The 12523-nt window shown below is 43.3% G+C and overlaps 1 protein-coding gene across 10 annotated transcripts in view; it reads left to right on the top strand.

The window, feature by feature from the left end:
• The window catches only part of LDLRAD4 (low density lipoprotein receptor class A domain containing 4), a 234892-nt gene that overhangs the window by 130903 nt on the left and 91466 nt on the right, over positions 1-12523 (top strand). The window contains exon 1 of one of the 10 annotated variants that reach the window (XM_039525330.1): positions 5450-5629. The exons of 8 other annotated variants lie outside the window; for them this stretch is intronic. The gene's annotated coding sequence lies outside the window, so the exon portion shown is untranslated. Of the gene's footprint in view, positions 1-5449; positions 5630-12523 lie in introns of those variants that run through there. One more of the 10 variants, XM_039525333.1, reaches the window with a different exon arrangement.

The following is a 12523-nucleotide window of genomic DNA, read 5'->3' as shown; positions in this document are numbered from 1 at the left end:
GATATGCCCTCCCAGTTTGACAGAGAACCATTGATGATTACGCTTTGCGTCTGATCTTTCAACCAGTTGTGCACCCATCAATAAGTAATTTCATCAAGACCACTTTTCTATAATTTGCTTATGAAAATGTCATGTTGGGACTGTGTCAAAAGCCTTATTGAAATCAAGATAGATCATATTTACTGCTTCCCCCTATCTAGTTGGCCAGTAACCCTGTCAAAGCAGGATATTAGGTTGGTTTGGCATTACTTGTTCTTGACAAATCCATGCTGGCCATTCCTTATTACGCTATTAGCCTCTATGGTCTTACAAATTGATTGTTTAATCATTTGTTCCAGTATCTTTCCAGGTATTGAAGTTAGGCTGCTTGTCTATAATTTCTTTGGTCCTCCTTGTTCACCTTTTTCAATATAGGTATTCTTTTTGCCCAGTCTTCTGGGACTTCACCCATCCTCATGAGTTCTCGAAGGTAATTGCAACAGTTCCAAGATTGATTCAGCTAGTTTCTTGCTTCTGCTAGGGTGAATTTCATCAGGCCCTGCTGACTTGAATACATCCAACTTATTCTTTAACTTGTTCTTTCTCTATTTTTTGCTTTCATTCCTTCCCCCTTGTTGTTAGTATTAACTGTGTTGCGTATCTGGTCACAATTAACCTTTTTGGTGAAGACTGAAGCAATATATGTATTTAAATTAAAGGAGATATCCTATCTCCTTGAAAGGTCATTGAGTCCAGCCCCCTGCCTCCACTAGCAGGACCAAGTACTGATTTTTGCCCCAGATGGCCCCCTCAAGCGTTAAACTCACAACCCTGGGTTTAGCCGGCCAATGCTCAAACCACTGAGCTATCCCTCTTTGCAGCCTTTTTGATGTCATCACTAATATCTTTTTGTAAGATTCCTTTTTAATTTTCGGTCATTGAAGAGCTCCTGATCGAGTCATTTGACCTCTTACTTTTCTTCCTATTTTTTCTTTGCATCAGAACCTCATAGTTTGAATCTGTTAATTGCTTGAATATTCACTGACTGAGTCAAATTGTATTTTGGAAAGTTTGGTACATTTTAAGTTAAACCTTTATTTAAATTCTCCGTGCATTTTTTGTTTGTTTTAGTTTATTCAGAATGTATTTTTAACCAAATGAATGAAAGTTCTGCATAGTTTTACAAATTTGGGGGAGAGACTTCTGTGGAGATGAAAAATAAATTGGAAAGTTATCTTTAACCAAAAGCAAAAACAAAAAGAGGACTACATATCCCCCTGTGTTTTGCATGGTTTGATTTGTAACGCTGAATGACTTTTGTGCAGCAAGTTCAGTAGGGTAAATGCAACAGGTATTGGTTGGGAGCCCCCAGAGATGGTATGGAGTTTTCTTTTTGTTTTTTTGTTTTTTGGCGCATCTGCCACCTCAGTTATAGAGAAACTAAGCTGGTTTCTCCTTGCATTCAGTATTTGTAGAGTGGCTTCTTTATGGAGAGGGTGTGTGGGTATGGAAGGGGGTTGGGAAAGGGTTATTCCTATTCATATCTGATGGAGCTCAGCAGCCTAAGTTACATGATCATGCAGGGGTAGCTATTTCCATTATACCCTGGTGATTAGCCACAGGGGCTGAACCCAAGGAATTCCCCTGCCTTGCTCCTTCTTTCCTTTATGCCATGAATACTGCCACTATTTGTTGCAGCTCCTCCGTGCTGTGGATGTTACGCTGCTCTGTTTGGTCCTGTTTCCTGACTGAACAGGAACAGACTTTTAAAAAACACTCAGAACAGACTTTTAAAAAAACAAACAAACCAAACTCCAAGCGGGAGACTCAGGACACGTCTACAGTAGTGAGCATACAGCGGCACAGCTGTCCCAATGCGGATGCACGCACCGCTGTAAGATCGCTCGTGTAGCTTGTTACCAGATTTGCCCATTACTTTGGGGTATGAACATTCGGGTTACTCTTCTGGGGCGGTGGGGGGGGCGGTTCTGTAATTCTGTCAATGTACTGCTTATGTCACTTGTGTTTGTATATGGAGCTCTACTTCTCCCTTCTGCAAGTCCCCTCCCAATGGAGCTATCCTGCAGGACCTAGGTTCCCTAGGGCTGGGTTCTTCCAGCCCCAGAACCAGATGAACACACATACGTACACATACACATACATTAACAGAGCAAGTCTGAGCAGACCGGGTCAATCAGCACTGTCAAACTGACCCATTATTAAAGGTTAATACCTAAGGTAGAAAGGAAAACAGAGAGAGAGAGAGACAGAGAAGGGGGTCTCACCGCTCCCTGAAGCTTGAACTGGTCGGGGTTCCCAGGTGATGGCGGTAGTTCAGGGTTCTGAGGACAGGAGACAGGCAGAGTCCCCAGCACAATCAGTCAGGAGAATATGGAGTCCCAGTGGATCTAAGCATCTAGTTTGGGTCTAAGCATCAGAACCCTGACTAGAGGGTGAGTAGGGATTTTTGTAGAGAAAATACAGTGGTTCAAGGGAGAACACTAGATTTGTTTATAGGTAAGCTGATGACTTAAGGATTTTCTTTAGCCTAGACAATAGAAGCTGATCACTCTTGGCTATGGGTGGTGTTTTCTTCCATGGAGCTCACAATGCAACTAGCCTGCTTCAGTATTTTGTATATCAATCAAGGATTCATTACTAGAATTGGTCTGATAAGTGCTGAGCTGGGTATGTGCAGGTGTAGGTTCCTTAGCATCTGGAGCAGAGATTCCCATAATGCAGTGCTTCCTTGCTTTTTCTGGTCCCAGAGTTCAGTGCGGTTCTCTGTTCTCCATTCTGTATGTAAATTGAGATGTCTCCCCGTCCCATCTTTCATGCAGATGAGGCTAGGGGAGTTGTCTCTGTTCTTCATTCTGTATGCTAATGGAGATGTCTTAATCTTGTCACCCTTGTCAGGAGGGGTCTAGGTGTGTCTCCTAACACCCTTCACTGCTCTCTGCAAGTTTTTTTTTCCTCTGATGGGTTTTGGTTTAAACAGAGGCTGGTGGGAGTGTCTTTCATGAGTCAGGCTAGATACTGCACCCTGGTTCCCCAAGAACACAGAGCTGACTGGTATTGAGCTGCTCTATGCTGACGGGAGAGAGAGCTCTTCCGAGCAGTGGTAGCTATTATGGCGGTAGAAGCTTTCCTGTCAACATAACACTGTCCACACCAGCACATCTGCCAGTGTAACTTCTGTCGCTCGGGGCGTGTTTTTTTCTTCTTTTTCTTTTAGATTCAAATACCTGGTGTGATCGTTCCATCTCTCTTGGAAACAGAAAACCAGAGCTGTGCATAGGTTGATGGGGGTTAGGGAGATAAATGCAGCAAAAGCAAAAGTGATAGTTAATCATAGCATTATATCTGTATTAACTTTGTCTGACCTACTTGAAGGAGGAAAGTGTATTGCCATTCAGCCTACTTGGTGACTGATGATAGCCCTCCCCTGCTACTGCTTCTGAGGCCAATCTCCAGCCCCTCTTCCCTGCTAGAGTGCTCCTGCAATGTGTACATTGTAGTTTTGCTCTGCAAGTGGGGGTTTGATGACAGCACAATGCTGCAACCTCCCTAGCATAGCATCAGTAACAGACCTCACTGTAATTTCTACCAGCTCCTGTGTCTCCTGCTCCTGAAGCTGCTGCACCTCAGCTGCTGCTGCTTGCCTGATTCCCACTACCCAGCTAGAACTCACAACTGTATTTGTCCTCTCTCTCATTTTTCTATGAACCCTACCACCAGTCTCCTGCAAGCCAATGTATTGCCCTTGTTGTGCTGCCATTAGTTGATTGATTTGTGAAGGCATTTTTTGCATTTGCTTTGCTGTGAGCCTCTCAAGTGCAAGCCAGTAATGATAGTTTTCTGCACTACACTAACCCGACCTTCAGCTCTTTCATTTATATTGAGGAATGAAGACTCATTTAGCTGGGATTAATTTTAAGACAGTTTTTAAAATCTCCAGTATTGCCAACCTCAAATGTTCAAAAATTATGAGTTAGTCCCCCAAAATCATGAGATTAGCCTCAAAATCACGAGACTTTTCAAAAATAAATGTTGCATTCTCTTCGTTGCCTTCTAGGTTTTGAGCCTTTAGGGTGCACTCTGGTCATGATTTCAAGCTTTCCTCTGCACCGTGAAATGTACTAGAAATATACTTTTTTGCAAATGAAAGCTGAGATTTTCAGGTAATCACTTGTGACCAGGAGCTACTGCTTAAGTAAAACATAAAATATTATGAGACTTGCAATAAAATTGCAAGAGTTGGCAAAACTGACTCTCTCTCCTTACATAGCAGGACTTAGCTATGCTTTAAATGTTTCAGTTAGACATTTAAAATCTCACTCTTTACAAAAAAAAAAATCTTCCATTTAAACAGTTAACACAGCTTGCAACATAGCCCTGATATTACAGGGTTCACAGAGATTCCAACTTGCCTTCCTATGTGACCCAGACATCCTGTCCCTTAAAATGTACCAGACAGACAAGAGTTTACTGAGAAATAGCTGCACTTTTCCCAGTCTCTGGTGTTCAGATTTATTAACAAATATGTAGCTGGGGTAATGTCACAATGGATATTTACTTGTACCTCTTGTCCAAACTTCATATTTGTATGGTATTGAAATAAAAGAACCTTGTTGCAGGCTCATTTTTGCAGCTTTCCCAATATCACTTGTTCAGGAAAATGCTAAGGAACTTGCTTACAGCTTAGGAGTCAGATATTTAATTGAAGTACAAATAAAAAGGCCCCCACACCAAGTTACATTGCATTTGTTTGAAGATCTGTTGACAAAAGCAAAGGGGAGTGCATTACTTTTTCTGGGGCTGAAAATGGTTACATTTCAGTTTGTTTGCATTGAAAACAGTGTTCAGTGGGTAAAAGTCATCTTAAAATAAACCAATATTTCTATTTTGCTAAATTAAAAAGATGCATTTACTATTTTGATTGTCCCCCTGTGAAACATAGTGTGAACTGTGGAACAGGCTTCCCTTTCCTCTTCAGGAAAACCCCTGGTTGGGACACCCTCTTGGTGAGCGAAGCAACACACAAATCCACCGAGGTGACTCTACCCACATGCACATAGTATTAATCGATTCAAAGGCTTAGGGTCACATTCTGAGAGAAGTCATCTGGTGGTGTATGAGAATGAAACTGGTACCTAAAAATGTATCAAACTCATCCAGGACATATAGGGGGTGCTGTTACAGTTTCTAGTAAGAGTTGGAGTACATCAAGTACTAAGCCTCTTTTTATTCACTTTCGTGCTCAATGCACTTACAGAAAACACCCAAAGAAATGCACCTTGGTGCATGCTTTTTGCAGATGGTTCAGTGCTTGTGGGGGAGAGCAGAGAGGAAGAAGATGAGAGATGGAGGTGCGTACTTGAAATAAATGGCATGAAAATCAGCAGAAAAAAATGGAATATATGATCGGCAAATTTCATGATACTACCTTGTAGGAAGATTATGAGACTGTAAATCGGTGGGGACGGGAGAGCTGCTACAGAGGTACAGAAGTTCAAGTACCTAGGTTTGATAGTACAGGATAATGGTGAGCTCAACGACAAACTTGTAAGGAGAACAGGAAAGGCATGGACTAAATGGAGAAAAGTAAGCAGAGTGATCTGCAAAAGGAGAAGGCCTATCAAATTAAAAGGTAAGATCTACAAGACAGTAATTAGGCCTGCACTTTAGTGTGGTTCCAAATGCTGGGTGCTGAGGCAGAGACAGGAGCAGATCTTGAATACAGTAGAAATAAAAATGTTAAAATGGATGGTTGGAGTTACAAGGATGGACTGTGTTCAGAATGAATGAATTAATGGAAGTGTAAAGGTGGTACCAATTATCTAAAAGCTGAGGGAATCCAGGCTTAGATAGTTTGGGGACATGAAAAGAAGATTGGAAGAATATATAGGAAAACAGGATGTTAAACTTGGAAGTAGAGGGTGGCAGAAGGGTTGGAAGATCCAAAACTAGGTGGAAGGATGTTATACAAAAGGATTTTAGCTGTGGAGTTTCCTAGGAAGTGCTTCAAGGCAGACTGGAGTGGAGGAGAAAGAACTAATTCCATATAGATGGGACTAAGGTTAGAAGAAGAGGAAGATTGTGGTGTTGTGAACAAAAGGGTGTGTTTTTACTTTAGAAGAACATAAACTCAATGTCTCTTCTTACTAGGTCTCTTCCCCCAGTTACACCATACTTCAAGATTCACTGTTCTGTGCTTGTAATTTGCAGAGCAAATACGTTACATTTGTAGAGTACTATAATGAGTGCATTCTAAAAATTATTCTGGTGACCTATATTATTGCTAGCAATTATTTAATGCCTATAATTTGCAACATACTTAAAAAACTCCACAAAAATATGCGATCCCTGCCTGAAGTAGTTTACTTCGTTATAACAGAAAAGATACAATCAAGAAAGGGAAGACGGACAAAAGAGGAGACGGAGGTGGACAAAAGTAATAGAGATAAGGTGATGTCCTGCTTAGGCTGAAGGATACTGCAAGACATCATATCAATCTTTTGCTAAAAATCATGATGCATTAATGTCTCAAGTTGAATGAAAGTCTGAATATTAGTATGATGTATTCTTATTGATCTTATAGTATCACCTAGAGGTCCCTACAGAGATCAGGGCTCCTTCTATTACGTGTGTATGGACACACAGTGTGAGAGAGTTCCTGACCCCAAAATGTTTACACTCTAAATAGACAAGATAGAGGCAGAGGGAGGTGAAGTGACTTGCCTGCAGTCACACAGCAGCTTAGTGGCAGAGCCAGGATTAAAAACCTCCTTCATCCCAGTCGAGTGCTCTATTCACTAGAGCAGGATACTCAAACTTTATCATAGTTGTGACAGATACGGCAATTTCCTACCGTATCCTGAGGAGACCTTATTGAATTAAGTTTGTCTCTTTGGGGTCCATTGTATTAAATAAATGGGTTATGTATTATTGTGGGATGGGATTATATGTAACCTCTTGAGTGGGGAGATGAGAGAGATGTGAGACCTGGGGGTTCAAAGGACTATATTGAACAATGTGCCAGACAAGAATAGACTTTTGGAACAAAAGTGTTAAGTTGCTTTCCTGGGAATAGCTAGGGAGAGGTAAATGCAAATTCCCCACCTAGGATTATGTAAAAAACCTATCCTTTTGAAATTGCGCTCTGAGGAGTGGGCCATTGTCTGCTGATTACCTGTTACATGAGGCCCATATTAAAGGCCCAAACTATATAAAGGAAAGACTGAACTATTCTGGTTCTGAATCTGAGCCAGTTATGCACTTGTAACTATAGTGGAAATCCAGTTGTGGGTTTTGAAGTACTGACACCTACCAGAGCCTGAGGGATGACTTTTGGTAAGCTTTTTAGAATGGGTGTAGGGTCTTCCATTGTTTTTAATACATTTTCTCTGTAATGCTTTCCCCTTAAAAATAAATGTGCTTGTTTAGAAAGAGCTGCGTGGTAACTTATAACTGTGAGCAGTACATTAGGCATAGCCCTTGAGAAAGCAAAGTGTAGACACTGGCCTTTTAAGCAGTCTGCTTGCTGAGAATATCACAGTGTAGGTAAGGAACTGATGCAGCCTTTAAAGATCCTGTAGTCAGGAGGGAAAGAGATGACAGCTGAGCAGCCAGAAGCCTAGAGTTAGTGCCGTCGAGGGACCATGAGGGGGGAATACAGATGCAGTTACTCTGGATCTGTGACAATAGAAAAAAACAAAAAATCATTGCACTTCCCCATAGTTTACTAAGGCAACACAAAGAAGTTAAAATCCTATACTCTGCAAGAATATAATTAATAAAGTTAAAAGGCTGTGATCAATGTTGTTATAATGAGAGTGTAAGTGTCAAAAATACTAATTTTCGTTCACAAAGCATCTTTCATGTTATCTCCCGGTTCTGTTAAAAAAGAGTACAATTTGCAGCAATTAAAATAAAATTGGTGAGATCAACTGCAGAAGTGATGTTTAGGGGTAAAAGGAATGGTGCCAGCCTATAAAGAAGCAGGATGTGAGTACATTAGTGTGAGTAGCTGGGTCCATTGACTGAGAACGGCCTGTATTGTAGGCGTGCTTGATTTACAGTCAGAGCACCCAGTGCAGGAATGCCTGTAGCCCAAAGACCCCATGCACTAGAGCACACCGCACATGCGCTCTGACTGTTAGCCTGCCTGTCTCACTCTAGGTACTGTTGTGGCCCAATCATTACGCTGCCTGATGCACCAAAGAGGGCAGTGCAGCTGGCAGGCAAGGTGGCTGCCACTGGGGCCTGTTGTGATGGTGGCAAGGGTCAGGGGCGGCTCCAGGCCCCAGCACGCCAAGCGCGTGCTTGGGGCGGCATGCTGCGGGGGGCGCTCTGCCGGTCGCCGGGAGGGCGGCAGGCGGCTCCGGTCCACCGGAGCCGCGGGACCAGCGGACCCTCCACAGGCACATCTGCGGGAGGTCCACCGGAGCCGCGGGACCGGCGACCGGCAGAGTGCCCCTCGCGGTGTGCCGCCCTGCTTGGGGCGGTGAAATGGCTAGAGCTGCCCCAGGCAAGGGTTGGTCCCTAAACAAGGAGGGCCCTGTCATCTGTGTCTGGCTTGTGTCCATGACAGATGCTCTGACTGCATGGCAAAGCAGGGCAGGTCTGTCTGCCAGTGTGCTTGGCGCTGCTGTTCTAGGTGGACACTCCACTGCTGGGGATAGGTAGATGAATGGACCCTTGCACACTCTGCCATCAGTAAGTAAGTAAAGTTATTGCATTTGTAAACTTGCATCACAGCTGATGCCCAAAAGGATTGTTATGCCCTTAACAAAGATGGCGTCTGTGGCTCTTTGATGCTTTGTGTCTCTCGTTCCATGGGCCCTGCTTTGCTATGTGACCTTGCCCTGTACAGGGCAGTGAGTCCCACTGGCTTCATCCCAGTGGCCCTGTGGGGAAGGTCAGTTTAACCCTTGCAGGACAGGAGCCGGTGTTGCTGTTGAATATGTTTGGAGGGGGTGATGCAAAAAGTAACGGGGGAGCAGGAGGTAGGAGAGCTATGTGAGGGGTCTCAGTATTGGAGGGAGAAGGGGAGTTGGAAGAGAGCAGAGGGGGTGATGGTGCAGCCCCTGGCTGAGCTGGAGAGTGAGGCACAGGGGGAAGACCGGTGGCATGGGAGGCCCTGTGATGCTGATGGGAAGATGAGGAAGGAGGTGAACCCCTGCACTGCTGCGGCCCGGGCAAGCTGGGGAGCAGAGAACTGGATGGAGTGGGAGAGCTCCTGCAAGCTGCTCCCCGAGGTGTCCACACACCCCTGGCCTGCCCCATCCCAGAGTTGCCCCTCCAGGTGAAGGTCTGACTCCATCTATCCCACCCCCAGGCTGAGCGTAGCTTTGGATCTGCTCTGACAGCACTCTTGAGCAAAAGACAAGCTACTAATGCCTCCCCTGGGGCATGCTCATACCTCCCCATGGAGGCACACCCCATAGTTGGAGAACCTCTTCACTAGAAAACTCTGCCTCCTTAACTTTAAAAAGTTATTCGCTGCCTGGTAACTTCATTCTGATTTTGAGAGTACACACCACGTCAAATGGCACATTTTCCGAATGCGGTGCGGAGCGAGGGCGGGCAGGAAGCCACCTTAGCTCCATTGCACTGCCGTTGGTGATGGCTGGGTGCCCCCAGGCCCTTTTAAATCACCCGGGCGGGTGGGGCTGGGAGATGCTCCGGGGGAGGCGCACAGGGGCGGCAGGCAAGGCAGGGGGAGAGACCCAGCCCAGAACATTGGTGCTTCATTAATGCTGAGTGGCTTTTGCCAGCTCCAGGGGGCAGAGTAAAAGTTATGGGGTAAGGCTGTGATAGGTACCAGCTAAGGCATTGTATTTCCTGGTTTTCAAAGGGTAAGTATAGGTGCACTTGACATTCTGGAAGAGCAAGAGACACTGCTGGTCAACCTTAGCTCTGCATTAATGAAGTGTTTGGGCAGTGATTTTCCCTTGCTACTGCTACACTATAATCATTAGGAACTTGAGTTGGTGCTTCCCTGCTCTGAATTATTTTAATATAAGTATCAGGAACCATTGAATCCAATTGGCTTGTATGACATTGATCATCTTTAAAAAAAAAAATGATGATGGACATCAGGAAAAGCCAATGTGTGGCCTAATAACCGCATAGTCAAGTCCAGCCTCATCTGTAATGAGGCAATGCAGCCTGTAGCAGCTATCTTCCCAGCATGCAATGCTTCATCCTAGAAAAAAGCCACAGGGGTTCTGTTTCAAGAGTACTGACTGCTGGAACCTGGACAGGCCCTCACCTCTTTATTAAAGATGAGGGTGACTGTCATCTACTTCATTTTATACACACTCTGTTGACTTTTTGGTTCCTGACAAGTTGGAACAAAGTTTGAGTGCCCTGAAGTCCTAAAAATGTAACTTTTAATCCAAGTTCAGCAAAAGTTTTTGATTAATTTAAGTAGATGTGTCTCATTTTATGGTTGAAAAGACCTTATAATCATCATCATGGTAGCAACACGAGCCGTTCTTTTTTGTGCTCTTGCAAATGTTTGTTTTTAAAATGACCTCTTTTTTATTGTGGTATTTCTTTAGTAAGTTCGATGGAATATATAGGTATGGTTGCCTTCTGAGTCTGCAGTGCTGAAACTAACATTGTACTGATAGCGGAGAAGGTACTACAGAAGAAGAATGGATTAAACCAGAAACAATTAAAGGTTTTTATGACTGAATGTTTCATTACTTGTCTTATCTTCCGTAAAGTTGCGCAGGGTTTGCGTTTTAAAATAAACAAGTGTTAAATAAATCACACTGATTATTATGTTTTTTTAAAGAAAGATTGGATAGTTAGATGCTGGTATTTGTAGATAACTAGATCAGTCTGAGAGATATAATGAGCAGGAGAGCATGTATATTTTATTCTGGAAAAACAAAACCCCAGGTCTTTCAAACATGTCCTTTAAAGCCTTTCTTCTCTTCAGATACACTCATAACTAACACACTTTCTGAAAGGTATTCAATCCTGGTTGAAAGCTGGAGATGTGTTTATGCTGTAGGTTGTTAAATATATTTACAGCCTTTTCTGGGAGCTCAATGGGGATTCTGCTGTGGTTATTTATTAGTCTGCTGCAGCAGCTGCTGGTTGAAATTAAAGAAAATCGATCCATGTGATTTGCAGAAACATTATAAATTGCTTCATATTATAATGAGTGGTAGGAAAGCCAATTTGAGTGAAGCCCAACACCTGTTGTTAGTTACAGTATGTCAAAAGAAGTGCTTAGTGTGAAATATACAGTTAATCAGTGTCAGTGGACCAACTGTTTTTAAGACATAAAAACACTTTTGATGACTGAACTGATTGTTTGTATTTCTTTTGTCACTTCCTGAGCTGCCCGCAGAAACCTAAGAAGAGGTCTCCCCGAAAAACCTTGTGGAATTTCCTATTCAGCACTCTTTGCGCAGCAAAACCCCCACTAACTTCCATGGCAGATTTGCCTGTGTAAGGAATGTTGAATAGGGTCTTCAGTGAAGGGGTCAGGGTAAAACAGACCCAGCTGCTGACTCCTGTGGTTGCTGGATTTGCCAGCTTTTCTGCTAATAACTACAAGAGACACTCTATTGTTTTAAACTAATGGGAACCTTCCCATTTTTCTCCCTGTGATTCTTGTGACTGGTTGATAGCAAGACTAAAGCACCTACACGGATTAAGGCACCTGCACATAAACCTGGGACCTTGATAACAGGAAGCCTAAACAGTTTAGAGAATTAGTTTCTGAGCCAATAGAGAGGATGTGTGTAAAACTATCATGGTGGGTGGGTGGGTGTGTATGTGATCAGTTTTGTAGAGCGGGGACTCTACATCCCATTTTATTTTGGGCTACTTATAGAAATACATTGTTGTAGATCATCCATTGCCTTCAGTGAAATCCTTCAACAATAAAGACACATACGGAACGACTCACTGGTCGTACAGGTGGCTTCATCAGGTCACTGATCCTCTTCCTTTGTAATATTAATGTCATCTCCCTTATTCGACCAAAAGAGCCATTAATTAGACATACCACAAACATTTATGGTTGTGATAATAGATGGCAGATAAGCCATTAGTTGGAGTGTGGGTTAGTGGTGAGTGGGTATGTCTCAGGTGGTCTTCATTTGATTCCTGGCTCTGCTAACGCCTCAGTGTGTGACCTTGGGCAAGTCGCTGAACGGTTCTGTACCTCAGTTTCTTCATCCGTGAAATAAATACAATGATGCTTGCCGACTTTGCAGGAGTGTGTTGTGGAGTCTGAGGGAAAAGTGCTTTGAAATCTCTGGGTGAAAGGTCGCTAGCAGGTAAGCAAACGATTGCATTTTTGGATAGGCCACGTCAGCCTTTTCCTTTCCACTAATTTTACCACAAAAGCTAGTTTGGGCTGGCACCTACTCTCTTATCTCCATATCTGAAAATAATGTGCAGCTTGTAACTGCAGCAGCTATAGTTTAAGAACTCACAAATTGGAGTTTCCCAGATATTTACCCCTTTGAAGATTCAGTAAGGCCTGATCTTTTCCTTTTTATTCTGACTGTAC

The sequence above is a fragment of the Mauremys reevesii genome, linkage group 2 (assembly GCF_016161935.1).
Source record: "Mauremys reevesii isolate NIE-2019 linkage group 2, ASM1616193v1, whole genome shotgun sequence".
NCBI classification, from domain to species: Eukaryota; Metazoa; Chordata; order Testudines; family Geoemydidae; genus Mauremys; species Mauremys reevesii.
The sequence above is the reverse complement of the archived record's forward strand: the minus strand, read 5'-3'. Positions and strand labels throughout refer to the sequence as shown.